At 43.2% G+C, this 12,445-nt stretch overlaps 1 protein-coding gene across 4 annotated transcripts in view; it reads right to left on the reverse strand.

The window, feature by feature from the left end:
* PDS5B (PDS5 cohesin associated factor B) overlaps positions 1-4,148 on the reverse strand; it is a 112,545-nt gene extending 108,397 nt beyond the window's left edge. Inside the window, exon 1 of one of the 4 annotated variants that reach the window (XM_035542709.2) lies at positions 3,927-4,120. The gene's annotated coding sequence lies outside the window, so the exon portion shown is untranslated. Of the gene's footprint in view, positions 1-3,926 lie in introns of all 4 variants that reach the window. The other 3 variants (XM_035542711.2, XM_035542712.2, XM_035542713.2) reach the window with 3 other exon arrangements.
* Between the last annotated feature and the right edge of the window lie 8,297 nt (positions 4,149-12,445).

The following is a 12,445-nucleotide window of genomic DNA, read 5'->3' on the forward strand; positions in this document are numbered from 1 at the left end:
TCACAAGACTTCCAGAATCCTTACTCTTGATGTTGAATCGAGCTACAATGCGGATACACTGGGGATGCCTCGGAGAGAAGCAGAGGCTGCTTTGAAAGAAGCTGTGGACAACTAATGGGTAAATTTACACAAAAGCTGGAAAACCTCACTCAGTGGTCACTAAGTGATTAACAATTACGCTTTAGCTAAATCTAGTCCTGTTTAAAAGAGCCATGAAACGCAGTTTAGGTGACTATACAATGGAAGCTATTAAGGTGATAACATTTTTTAACTAACTTTGTGTCTTTTTTATCCCTTAAGAAGTAATGGAAGCGAAGCATCTAATTTCAGCAGAAGTAGCATCCACCAGGATGCCTAATTAAGTCAGAGAAAAAGTATGTGGAGTTTGGATTGTCTGGAATCGATCTCCGAAGAACTGGGTATAAATTAGGAAACCCCAGATGGGGTCCTGATCCCTGGTTACGGTACTACCATATAAACGGTGACAGACACAAGATGATTAGTACAAACACGTCCATCTGTTCCCAATGAGGTATGGCTCACTTTTTTTTTTTCCCTCTCTTTTTTAAAAGATTATCTCTTGAAGCATATTAATACCAAAGTTGTCATCAGCTGAAATAACAAGAGCTGAAGATCTGGCAGTACAGAACAAGGAGCGTGCTGTACAATGTTTCCCAATGCTTGGGAGAGAATGTGAAAGAGTAAATTCCACTGATGGGGACAAAATAATGGAGGTCTTAATCCTCAAAATCCACTTTTTTAGAAGGACTGCACACTTCAGGAAAGGCTGGGAAGCAGTATATGCTGAGATAGACAGTAATAAGTTATAAAAAGAGTGGAGGGGATAACTTTGTTTTTAAGAATCAAAGTGTTAGAATATTAGTTGCACTTCATTGAATTGGTTAGATGTGTCATAGTAATTATTTGCTTTAATAGGATTTTTATTCTGGAATCCAAAAATGTGTTCCTGATTTTAAAATAAACTACTAACCTGCTATACTAAAGTGTATTTTCATTTATATACTACACCTCTGACATACTTCACCTAAGTACAAAAAAAAAAAAAAAAGCCAAGTTTTCCACAAAACTACATTCAACTGAAGATCATACCAATGGAAGTCTTAACTCTTAGATGTTCAAACTCTGAGGGTGTTTTTTTTTTTTTTTAAGCATATTTTGTAATTCTTTTAAAGCCTGCGCATAATTCCTCCATCAATGGTGTTCAAATAGTCCAGGAGGATACTTGGATACTTCAAATCTGGGTACATCAACACAACACTTCCCCAACAAGGCCAATTACACTAACACACCCTTTAAAAAAAAGAAAAAAGAAAGGGGGTTCCTCAGTTTTCCCTTACCAGCAAGTTCCAAAACTGAGAACCTCCAATATTCTCTCTGTCTCTACAAAGATTATTTCAGGTTGCAATATTGGCATTTTATGCTATGAGTGAAACCACCACTGTTTGAGAAACTTGTTAAAAGTATGATGCACTATCCTACCACTTGTCAGTAGTGGACACCACAACTACTGTTTGGTTCTTGCCTGAAGGAAAGAAGAAGAAAAGACTATCAAGAAAGAGGAAGGTATGAATTTGGGCTAAGTAACATTAAAGAACATTAGAATGCAACTGGAAGGGAAAAATAGTTCTATTTGTATCATATTCTCCCCCATTTCCTACTTTGCACGATTTTACTGCTCAGTTCCACATTTTCTTACTTATTGCTCCCGCAAAAATTCTTCATGTTCAACAAGTAGCCTGGGCCACCTCTTCCAAAGTCAGGGTAATGAAAATGCATTTAGTGCAAAAACCTTTAAATGAAGACCCCTTACTGAAAGAATCCTACACACGTCCATACAACCTTTTACCGTTCTGTATGCATACGAACTGTGTGACTGAAAAAATGAGAGGATAGAAAAGTATAACCTGAGACCTGGTAGAGAGCAACGTATCCCAAAAGAAAAAGCATCTCTTTTCGTCTACAGGAGGTAATGCAGCCTCCCGCTCTAGAGCCAGAAATGGATAATGTGCAACATCACGTCCATATTTCTTTACAATACTTTTCCAAATGCTAGCACTGACTGTTGTATTTTTTAAAATATATTTTTAGTTACAGCTTAATAATGACTTAGCTGACTTGCTCAAATTAAGTCTATAAGTAAGCTTGCTAGATACAGTCTAAAACTCATATTTATATGGTGCATGAGAAAACAATTCAGCAGCATGCCGATGTTATACACACATGATTTTCCGTTTTAATTCAACTTACTTGTTTCATCAAGAACTATACAGTTCATCCAGGTTGTACACTAAGTAGTAAAGAAATGCAAGAAAGTCACAGGCAATTATAACTGTATAAGAACGTTAAAAAAAATCACCCCCTGCCTCACAGTAACACAGTACAGCCTTGCTTCAAGCACAGACACAAGATGTCACACGAGAACTAAACTACTCCGGCCAGTGGTGCTCGCTTTCCAGTGTGGACGATGCACATGATGCACACACCTCAGCTAAACTGCCTTTACCTGACTGAGTATCGCTCCCTGCTTTCTTTTCGGGTACGCTCAGCATAACGTAAATCCAGCTGTTTCGCGTCTTTTCGCACGAGTGCATGCAGTATCTAGAGCGTATCATTCAAGAGGTACCAAACAAAACTGCATCAACTGAACCCCAAACTGTTCCAATAGTTCGAAAGGGGAAAACCTGAAGGAATGCATGCCACCTTACCTCCTTCCTAAAAGGTGATTTGACACCCGTTTTCAGCTCTGGAGCCGCTCACGTTTTAAACACTCCCTTCTATTCCCTTCCCAGCAAGGAGAAATCAATTTCAGCCAAAGCACCTTCCCACCGAGCACAAAACAAAGAGCAACACAAAAATACTTCGGCAGTTGCGTTAAATCAGAAAGCAACGCCTAACGAAATAATCGCCGTCCTCAGCAAGCGAACCCAAAAGTCGGGACAAGGCAAAACCCCAGCTCTGGAGGAGCCGGTCTACTGCAGTTTAATTTTCCAGGATTGTTCACCATCATTAATTGTTGATTTGTTTGGAAGCACAGATAGTGATTTATTTGCAGCGGGATGAAGTTACAGACCTAGATTCCTGACCAGAGGCTCCCAACGTAAACAATGCATACCCTATAAATTAACCATTCTCCATCTGGCAATTCGGATGCAAAATTCATAGTTTTTCACCTAACAGGCAGCGCCACCCCCCCCCCTTCCCTTTCCCTCCCGACCGCTTTCTAACAGAGCCTGATGCAAAAAGGGGGAGGGAAAAGGAGGAAAAAAAAAAGCCAGCATGAAAGAAACGGGCTGGCAGCAAGTGAGGACCCACCGAGCCGAGGTCCTGCCGGCCTCCACCTCCCTCCCCGGGGCTGAGGATCAGCTCGGAGGCAAGGAAATAAGGGGGGGGGTCCCCTCTGCCAAACCCGGGGTGCAGCCCGGGAGGGGACAAGGCCGGCTGCGAGCGAGGGGCAGGGAGGGGGCAGCCTCCAGCCTCCCCCCCCCGGCCTCCAGGAGCCACCGGGGCTGAGCGGGAGGAAAAAAAAAAAAGGGGGGGGAGAGAGCAGGAACGGGATGACCCCCCCCAAACCCCAAAGCCGGAGCACAGCGCACCCCCCCCCCCCCCCCCGCTTCCAAAAATACCAAGGTCACCCCCCCCTCGCTGTGGGGCAAATTTAATTTAATTTGCGACGGCGGCCACGGGGAAGGGGGGAGGGGAGCAGCCCCGCGGAGGGGCGAGGGGGATGGGAAGGGGGGAGCCCTCGTCGCCTCCTTCTTCCTTCCCCCCCCGCTCCTCCTCCTCCTCCTCTTCCTCCTCAAGCGCTCGGTCCGAGCCGGCGCCCCCCCAGCCCCCGGGGAAGGGAAAATGGAGCGGGGAGGCGGGGGGGGAGCGAGAAGCGGTGGCCGCCGTGCCCGGCTCCTTACCCCACCGCAGCCGCCTCTCGTCGCCGGTCCCAGGCGGGTCCGCTCCGCTCGGCTCCGCGCCGCCGCTCGGGGCTGGGAGAGGAGCCGCCGCCGCCGCCGCAGCCAATCGCCTCTAACCCCCTCCCCTTCCGCAGCTCGCCCCGGTCCCCCTGTCGGCTTCAAAATGGCGCCAACTCCTCGCCGCCTGCTCCAATGGCACCGCCGGGGGAGGCGAGCGGGGACAGAGCGGGGCAGCAGCGACCCCTGCCGGCTCGCAGCCGCCGCCGCAGCGCCCCGAAAAGGCGGCCCGGAGAGCCCCCGGCACCCCGCCCGGACTCTCCCGGCCGCCTCGATGCCGGGTGTGGGGAGCGGGGGGGAGCCGCGACCCCTTCCCCTTCTCCGGGGGTCTCCTCACGCAGCCGCCGCTTTCCAGGCGGGGGAGCCCGCGACCAACCAGCCCTGCCTCCCCCGAAAGGCGGCCGGCAGTTGCACGCCGCTGAGTGAATCCTGGCTACGAGCAAAAAGCTTGCTTATTTATTTATTTATTTATTTATTTATTTAGGGAAGACGCCCCGAGATTTCCATGATTTCCATGCTGGCCGAGCCTTTACTTCAGCAAGCCGGCACCTACAGAAACCGGAGACAGTGAGGAGGAGATAAAGCGGCCCAAACGGAGCTCTGCGATCTGTTGACAGATGAGCTACGGGCGACCACTCTGTACCATGTAAATTAGTGAAACACATATTCCCCCCTACGCTCCCCAAACAACGCGAACTATAAAAGGATTAGTGTAAAACCGTAAGCAATAAAGTTGCTGAACTGTGGAGAAAGACAAAAAAAATAAAGTAGCAGAATCGCTCATCAAGCCGTTTGGTCTTGCTTCAATGAGTGTGAGAGTTTCAGGGGCACCCTTACAGGAAAATGTGAACAGAAAAGTGATGCAATTTCTTCTCGCTGCTACAGATAAAATGCTGCCTCTGTGAATGGCACACGAGGAGAAAATAAAAGTGCATGAAGTGTTAAGATTTAAGAAACTGACTGTCTGCACTCAGCAGATCTGGTGAAACACACTCAAGGCTTTGTCCGTGGTGGGATACAAATGTTTAAAGAGCATAACAGCCAAGATGTTTCAGCTAATATTTTAAATCTTTAGATAAGTTCTCTCAAGTTTTCTGAACTGGAAAGCTCCTTGTAACCAGCTTGCCTTCTTTTCATTGAAGTTTTAATCGAAGTTAAACATTGGCATCACCTAATGAAGGATACGTAAGCCCTACCAGGATAAGTTGCCTTAACTATTACAGAAAAATCAGTTTTCAGGCCCCAAACCTCCCCTTGGTTATATTTCTGGGTGAATTACATTTGTGCCACTCTTCCTGAAAACAGCAGCACTACTGCACAGGCATCACGGAGAGGAATGGTGTGCCTGACAACTTTGTATTACCTATTATTTTTGGGGAAGGATCATGTGCTTACAGTCAAGGATGTATTACTTTTTTCATGCAAGTTGAACAAGTGCCCCACAATCCCCACTGCTGTCATGTCTGTAGGCTTATCTAGATGTAAAAAAAAAAAAAAATATATCACTTTTTTTTTTTCTGCAGAGCACTTGCACATGTGTATGGTGGTGGTAGAAAAGCAGCAGAAAAGTTCAATATTCATCCAACTACTGAAATTGCAAAACTTTGTGTTTAACTGTGGAAGTAACTGCTGTGTTGCCATACTTTGCAAATATTTTGCTCCCCTTTATTGACGGAGGTCTCACTTAGGGCTGCCAGCTCCGGTCAGGATGCCTGGGGCCACGAATGCTCTGAGCAGTAAAATGAGGTGCTGCTGCCTAAGGAGGCCTCTCCCCCGTTACGGTCTGGCCTTCATTTCCAGCCAGAAATTTAAAATTTAGATTAAAACCTCAGAAACCAGCCTTTTGGAGGTTACGCTTCTCTCCCCCCGTTTCCCATCCCCTCACTTTTCGGAGTGCCCCTGCCGAGGTCCCCACCGCACCGTGCCCCGCTTTGTGGCCTCAGGGGCCGAGCGCCCGGCGCCCGGCGGCAGTACCGTGCCGAGCCCTCAGGGGGGAGCCCGCCCGGCGCCGCTTCTCCGCCGCCCCGGGGCCGCTTGCGAGCCTTTCCCCCGCCGCCCCTCCGTGCCCCGGGGCCGATTCGCCCCGAGGGCGGTGAAAGCTGCCCGGCCTCGGCCCCGGCCCGGTGGTGGTGGTGGTAGTGGCGATGGCGGGCGGCCGCGCTGTGAGGAGGTGCCGCCATGCCGAGGTTCAGCGGCTCGGGCGGCAGGAGGCAGCGTGGGGCTGCCGCTCGCTCCTCAAACGCTGAGGAAATCCCGTCGGCAGCCCTTCTGCCGCGGGTGGCGTCGGAAAGTGCTTTTGGGAAGTGTTAAGGACCAATATGCCACCTAAAGTAGAGAAAAACACGGTCCCCTTTGTTGCAGTCCTAAAAGAAAGCTGCTATTTGTGAGCACTGGGTTTGTTCCTGAGGGTGGACTCAGCCTCTCCCCCAAGAAATCATAGAATCATAGAATTATAGAATCATTAAGGTTGGAAAAGACCTTCAAGATCATCTGGTCCAACCATCACCCTACTGCCAATGTCACCCACTAAACCACGTCCCTAAGCACCAGGTGACACCCTTTCATTGAACACCCCCAGATGTCGCACCTCACAGGGATGACTGTAAGCAGGCTCATTTCCACTAGCTTTGCCACCACCTAAAAGTGCAGACAAAAGTAAGGATGCCCAGTATTTGGTAACCAGCAGTTGCACCAGGACCCACAACATGGTTTTCCCAGAATGAGGCCCATACCTTGCATTTCTTCTTGCAATTGACCCTTGCACTGGGTCGAGAATTGTATTTCTGCATTCAGCTCAAGCAGGGCCTTCCTCAATTGTAAAATTTGATCGTTATGTATCTCAGTCTTGTCTTCTCACAATCAGAATCCAAACCCCTTTGGTCTTCCCTTGTAAAACAGCCAATCTATCCCCTTGGATTATTTTAGTCATCTCTCTAAATACATTCTTTAATTCAGTTGTGTCTGCAGACCAGAACTACACACTGTACTCACTTCAGATAGGAATAAGTTCAAGTTTCTGACAGAGTAGCATACTACTTTCTGCCTTGCTCTCAGTACTCTCCCTGATGGTGTCTGCTTTCTTGTTGTTTTGTTTGTTTTCTTGTAGTTGTTTTTTAGTGGTTTGCTTCCCACTGCTGCACTTTGAGCCAAAGATTTCAGAAAGCTGTCAACAGTAAGTTTAGACTTCCAGGGTTCACAGATAATCCTATGCTTTACTTTACAGTAATCTACTTTAAAGCCTATTTGCAATCTTTTTACCCATTCAGTTTTGTGAGGCCTTCTGGAGTTCCTCCCACTAGCACAACATTGACAACCCAACAGAGTTTAACATCATCCAACCACCACTCAGCATGCACTCATTCCCTTTTCCTGGGTCACTGATGAAGATATTGAGTAAAACAACATCTTAAAACAGCGTCAATAAACCCAAACATTTCTGGAGGACAGCATTGCTAACTCTTCTCTCCCCTGAGAAGTAACCATCAAATTCTACTTGTTTCCATCCTTTAACCAGACTTTCAACTTAGGACACTTGCTGTAATTTTGTCTAATAGCTTTTAGTGAGAAGCCTTCAGAAATGCTTTTTGAAAAATCTAAGTACATCCTAAGTACATTGCCTTTGTACATGTGCTTCCTGACTCACAAATCTGCTGGAAGTCTGCAATCTCTCCAGTCTTGCCAGTATCTCTTCTCACAGAAACTATGCTGGCTCTTTCCCAACATGTTACATTTATCCATGTGCTCAGTGATCTTACTCCTTTTTGGTGTTGGCCTTTCGGTGTGAATTGGAGTAGAAACAACTGCCAATGTAACATCACCACCAGAAGATCGACTAAACATTTTTACTGAGTCTCCTCCCTCATTACAGCAACCCTGAGGCATTTTCATGTATGAATCTGTCAATATTTTTTGTCCTTAAGTCCCTCTATTGTTTTCACTCATGAACTTGAACCAGAGAAGCATATGAAGACATTCCAACTTTTAGGATATTTCAGAACAGAATAGGTGAACATCCTTACTTTACCAGCCATGCCTTTATTTAAATACGAGCTCTAAGATACATGTCACAGGACTGAACAGCCAGGGAGCTTGGGAAGAAAGCTGACAGGTGAGCTGACATAGACTTTCAAACCACCCCAGCATCCCGCTGTGGGATGAAGGAAGGTTGGAAAGAACTGGGTCCTACAATGACTGCGTGCTGTAGACCTCAGCAATCCCTACTGATTCACCACAGTGAAAAATGCCTGACAGAATCGTATGGCCCCAGGCAGAACAAGGGAAGGAAAAGATTGGAGGGAGCAAAATCCCTTCCTTCCTTCCCTCTTTCTTTCCTTCTTTCTTTCTCTCTCTTTCTTTCTCTCCTTCTTTCTCTCCTTCTCTCTTTCTCGCCTTCTCTCTTTCTCTTTCTTTCTCTCCTTCCTTCATTCCTTCCTTCTTTTTTTCTTCTCTTTTCTTCTTTTTTTTTTTTTTTTTTCCAGAAGCAGCAGATATTTTAGCTTAGCCACATCATAAAGCTCTGTTGGGGCTGGAAATTTCAGTCAGCTCACAGGAGGCTAAGCTAACACAAGGAAGAAGGGAAGGATCTACACAGCAGAGATCAAGAACTCCTCCTTTTGAGAGCAATAAGTTGTTACTTGCTTTACCAACTTCCCTACCCATAGATCAACAATATGTGGCTTCTGAGTAACTTAACTGTTGATCAAATCCCTCCATACAGTCTCACCAGAGTCTGACAAAGGGCCAGCACAAATAACAAAGATCTGAATGGAAGTCAATTGATGTGGTTTTGATTTGTGTCTAAACTACAAGTTACCTTTCTAACACTGAAGGGGGCTTTTTTCTTTTTTCTTTTTTTCTTCCTTTCTCACCATGCTTATTTCAACTGCCTTTCTTAATGTAGCAGATATGTGAAAAGAATACTTTTGTTTCTGGCATGGGTATAGGCACCTTCCCCTTGTGTTTCCTTCTCTTATAACTATGACTCTTGAACAATTGCATCAAACAATCTTTTACAAGAAAAACAGTTCAAATGAAATACATGTAATTTCTCCACTAAGTCCTTCTGATAGGATTTTTTTCATGTAGGATGGAGAATTAATGCCTATATACAACTTCTACTTGCAGGTGTAGTGATTTGTTTCAGAGACAGAAAGAAATAGCTCATTTATTGGTTTGGTTTTTGAACTAAATGACTGATATTATTATGAACATGAGTTACTTTGCAACTAATTTTAGTATCTCATATGTCTCAAATAATTTGCAAGGAAGCCACATGGAAACAGTGACTTAAGATGAGTGGAATTTTAGACTCTTACTGTCTCTGTGAGTTCTGTTTCCAACGCTGTCTCCTTGTAAACAAAAATCGAAAAGCTGACTAAGACTGTGGTGATCAAAAGGTATTGTCTTTAATAAAAGCGCAGTACTGATTCTAAAGTTTAATGAGTAGCACTTTAATATTAATGCTGACTAGTCTGACTGCCAAAAATATCTATCTTTGTCTTGTGGTTGTCTTCCAGTAAAAAGACAAGAGTCAGTAATTTGTATGTGATAGTTCATGAAAAGAAAATATATTAGAGGTGATACTGGGCTAGTTTTCAGGGTGAGGATGGCAGGAAGCCATTCACTCCATCTACTTATCTGCTCTCTTCATGTAATAGCAGTTAACAGGAACAGTGGGACACTATTAATATTAAATGACCTACTAAAGTAAATCTTTCTATTAAAACAAAAACTATTAACCCTTCCCCAAACATGTCATCTCAAGTCAGCTGCAGATGTGTCTTTATCTCTGACCTCTCTTCTTCAGATCAGATCCTGAAGAGGTCAGTGAGAGAGGTCATCCTAAAGAGTGCCTTTGGAGACATGTCTGGAAAGAGAGCAATAAAATGTTTCATGTTACAGTACACACAAGTGGAAAACATCCTTTAGATTGTTAATGTTCCCAACAGAATCTGTCTCTTTACCGCAGCCAGAAATTGACTGTGCTTTATTTTGCTACCAACCAGTGCATCTTTTATGCTTTAGGTAAACAAATCTAACCACGTCGCTGTCTGATAGGAACAAGATAGAGAGCATTAATACACAAAACTTTAGGACTTCTAATGCCAGTTTGGTGGTTTGGTGTTTTTGTTTTTCTCCCCTCCAGTGTGGCTTAACAGCCGTTTTTTTGCTAAATGCCATGGAATCTTCTTGCTGACCGCTCCAGGTATTTGCACAGCGTACACCTACAGCTAACATAACCCCTGGCAGCTGGGATCTAAAAAAACAAAGTAGTGAGGAAGAGAAATATTATTTTTTTAATGCCTTGCTGACAGGTATGACAATGATATTTTGGGAGTCTGTACCAGCAGTCTTTCTTTTCCTGGTGAGTAGCTCAGTTTGTCAGTGAATTCAATTAGTTTCTCTTCCGAGTTACTTTTAATTGATCTCAGTGCTTTCCATACTTAATTGAGGTGTAGGATGGGAGGTGGGAGAGGAGAGGCCGTTACCTAAATATTCTTAAGCAATGCTATTAGTATGACAAAATGGGAAAAATATTCAAGAGGAAAGTGTTTTTACTGAAAGTTATATATGAAAGGTGAGAATCTCAGTTGTTAAACTTCAAGTATTCAAATAAAAGTAATTTTAAGTAACAACTGAGTAGCTAAAATGAACATGTATTCCACACAACAGGGGAAGTGTCAACATCATTATTAATAGGTACATTGCACTCCATTTCTATAGGATTTCATGTTTTCCTCCCATGAGTAATTCATATATTATGCATTAAATACTCAAATATATTCTGCTGTATAAAATGCCGAGTATTTTTCCATTGTTCTGTTTGATGCTCATTTTTTTCTGCTCACACATTTTCTTTCACCATTCCATTGTCTGCTCTCTATTTAAAGCTACCTCTTTTAATGTCCCACTGAATTTAAGCCTACCGAAGTCATTACACTCAGTCTCCTCCAATTTTTACTTAAATTCGAGCTGCTATTTAGATATTCTCGCAGACTATACAGTGCCCAGACCTTCATTTTGAGCACATCTTCCCAGAAACTCCCCTTGCTCTACTTTGAAACATATGAATTGTTTGGAATTGTGTTTTCTTGGTCTGCTTTCCTCAAATATTTCACAATCTATAAGTTCAGCTTTGCCACAGGCCAGCAGTTGTTATATTTTCTAAAGCACTCTACTTTAAAATAAAGGTTAAATATTACAGTCATTTTAGTTCTGTTTTGCTATTGTGCTTAAGACCTAACTCACAGAACCTTTACTGTCAAGAATAATCTATTTATCATGTAGACCAGCTTAAAAAGCACAAAAACACATTCAAAGGTTTAAAAAACCTCCAGAATAAACTAATGAGAAGTTCCTTTTATTCTCTCACCGCAATTTTTATCTCCACTAGGGCTCATCCTATCCTGGAAGAGAACCAAATAACAATATTTAAATGAAAAACTAGTTATAGTGAGGAGAAATATTAGTCCATCCATGGCTTAAATATCACTTATTAGAATATATGACATACATCCAAAAATACTATCTTCCATAAGCAGCAGGTAAACATATAGGGCTTTATCAGAACTGTAAAACAGAATTGCCATGTTAACACTGAAGTAGAAATTTTAAGATAATAATAATTAAAAAAAAAAAAAAAAACACTTTATCTGTGGAAATTAGTAAGACAGAAATGGTTCCTGGATTTTTATTCAAACTTTGAACTGGCATTTACATGTCAGTATATCTCTGCCATATAAATGTTTCAGAAAACTGGCAAGCAATATTCCTAGTTGGTTGAGTAAGCCAGTTCCCTTAATGTTCACCAGTCTCTCTCGAGATATAGAACAATTTAAACTCAAGGAATTATGTAAGACTATTTCCTAAATCATCTTGAAGCCTTACCTTTTCTAAAAAGATGTAGTGAAGTACAGAGTGGCAAAATAAACTAAGACACAAGGTCCTTCAGAAAGAGACGTGATTAAATATAATCTGAAACTAGTCCTCTTGAACTCAAATGCAGGTCTTATTAAGATATGCTTAGAAGAACAGTGTTATGAGAAGAAGCAAGAGGACTCCGCTAAGTCTGATAATATCATGGCAAAAGACCTAAATGACTGAGTTATCATTCTGTATTAACCCTTAACTGTAAAAACTAATCTCAAGTAGTGCCTTCTGGGTATTTCTCTCGATTTTTTCCCTGTTACTACAAGTGGAGTTTGATTGTTCTATCTATCTTACAATTGCCTAACTTTTTCTATTAAAAGGCAAAATACAGGCATTTATTGTTTTGCCCACATTTATTTTTTGGGGGGCTAATATTTTCCATGCCAGCTACTTTTCTCATGCTGAATTATTTGGTAAAGTTTTATCTGAAGTTGTTTCTAGAAACAAATTCAAGGGAAATCTTTCCTTACAGAAAAGTATGTTTTTCATTAAAAATACCTCATCCTCCCTGATGGAACAGAAACTGGCAGTTA

This window comes from Cygnus atratus, chromosome 1 (genome assembly GCF_013377495.2).
Source record: "Cygnus atratus isolate AKBS03 ecotype Queensland, Australia chromosome 1, CAtr_DNAZoo_HiC_assembly, whole genome shotgun sequence".
Classification (NCBI taxonomy): domain Eukaryota; kingdom Metazoa; phylum Chordata; class Aves; order Anseriformes; family Anatidae; genus Cygnus; species Cygnus atratus.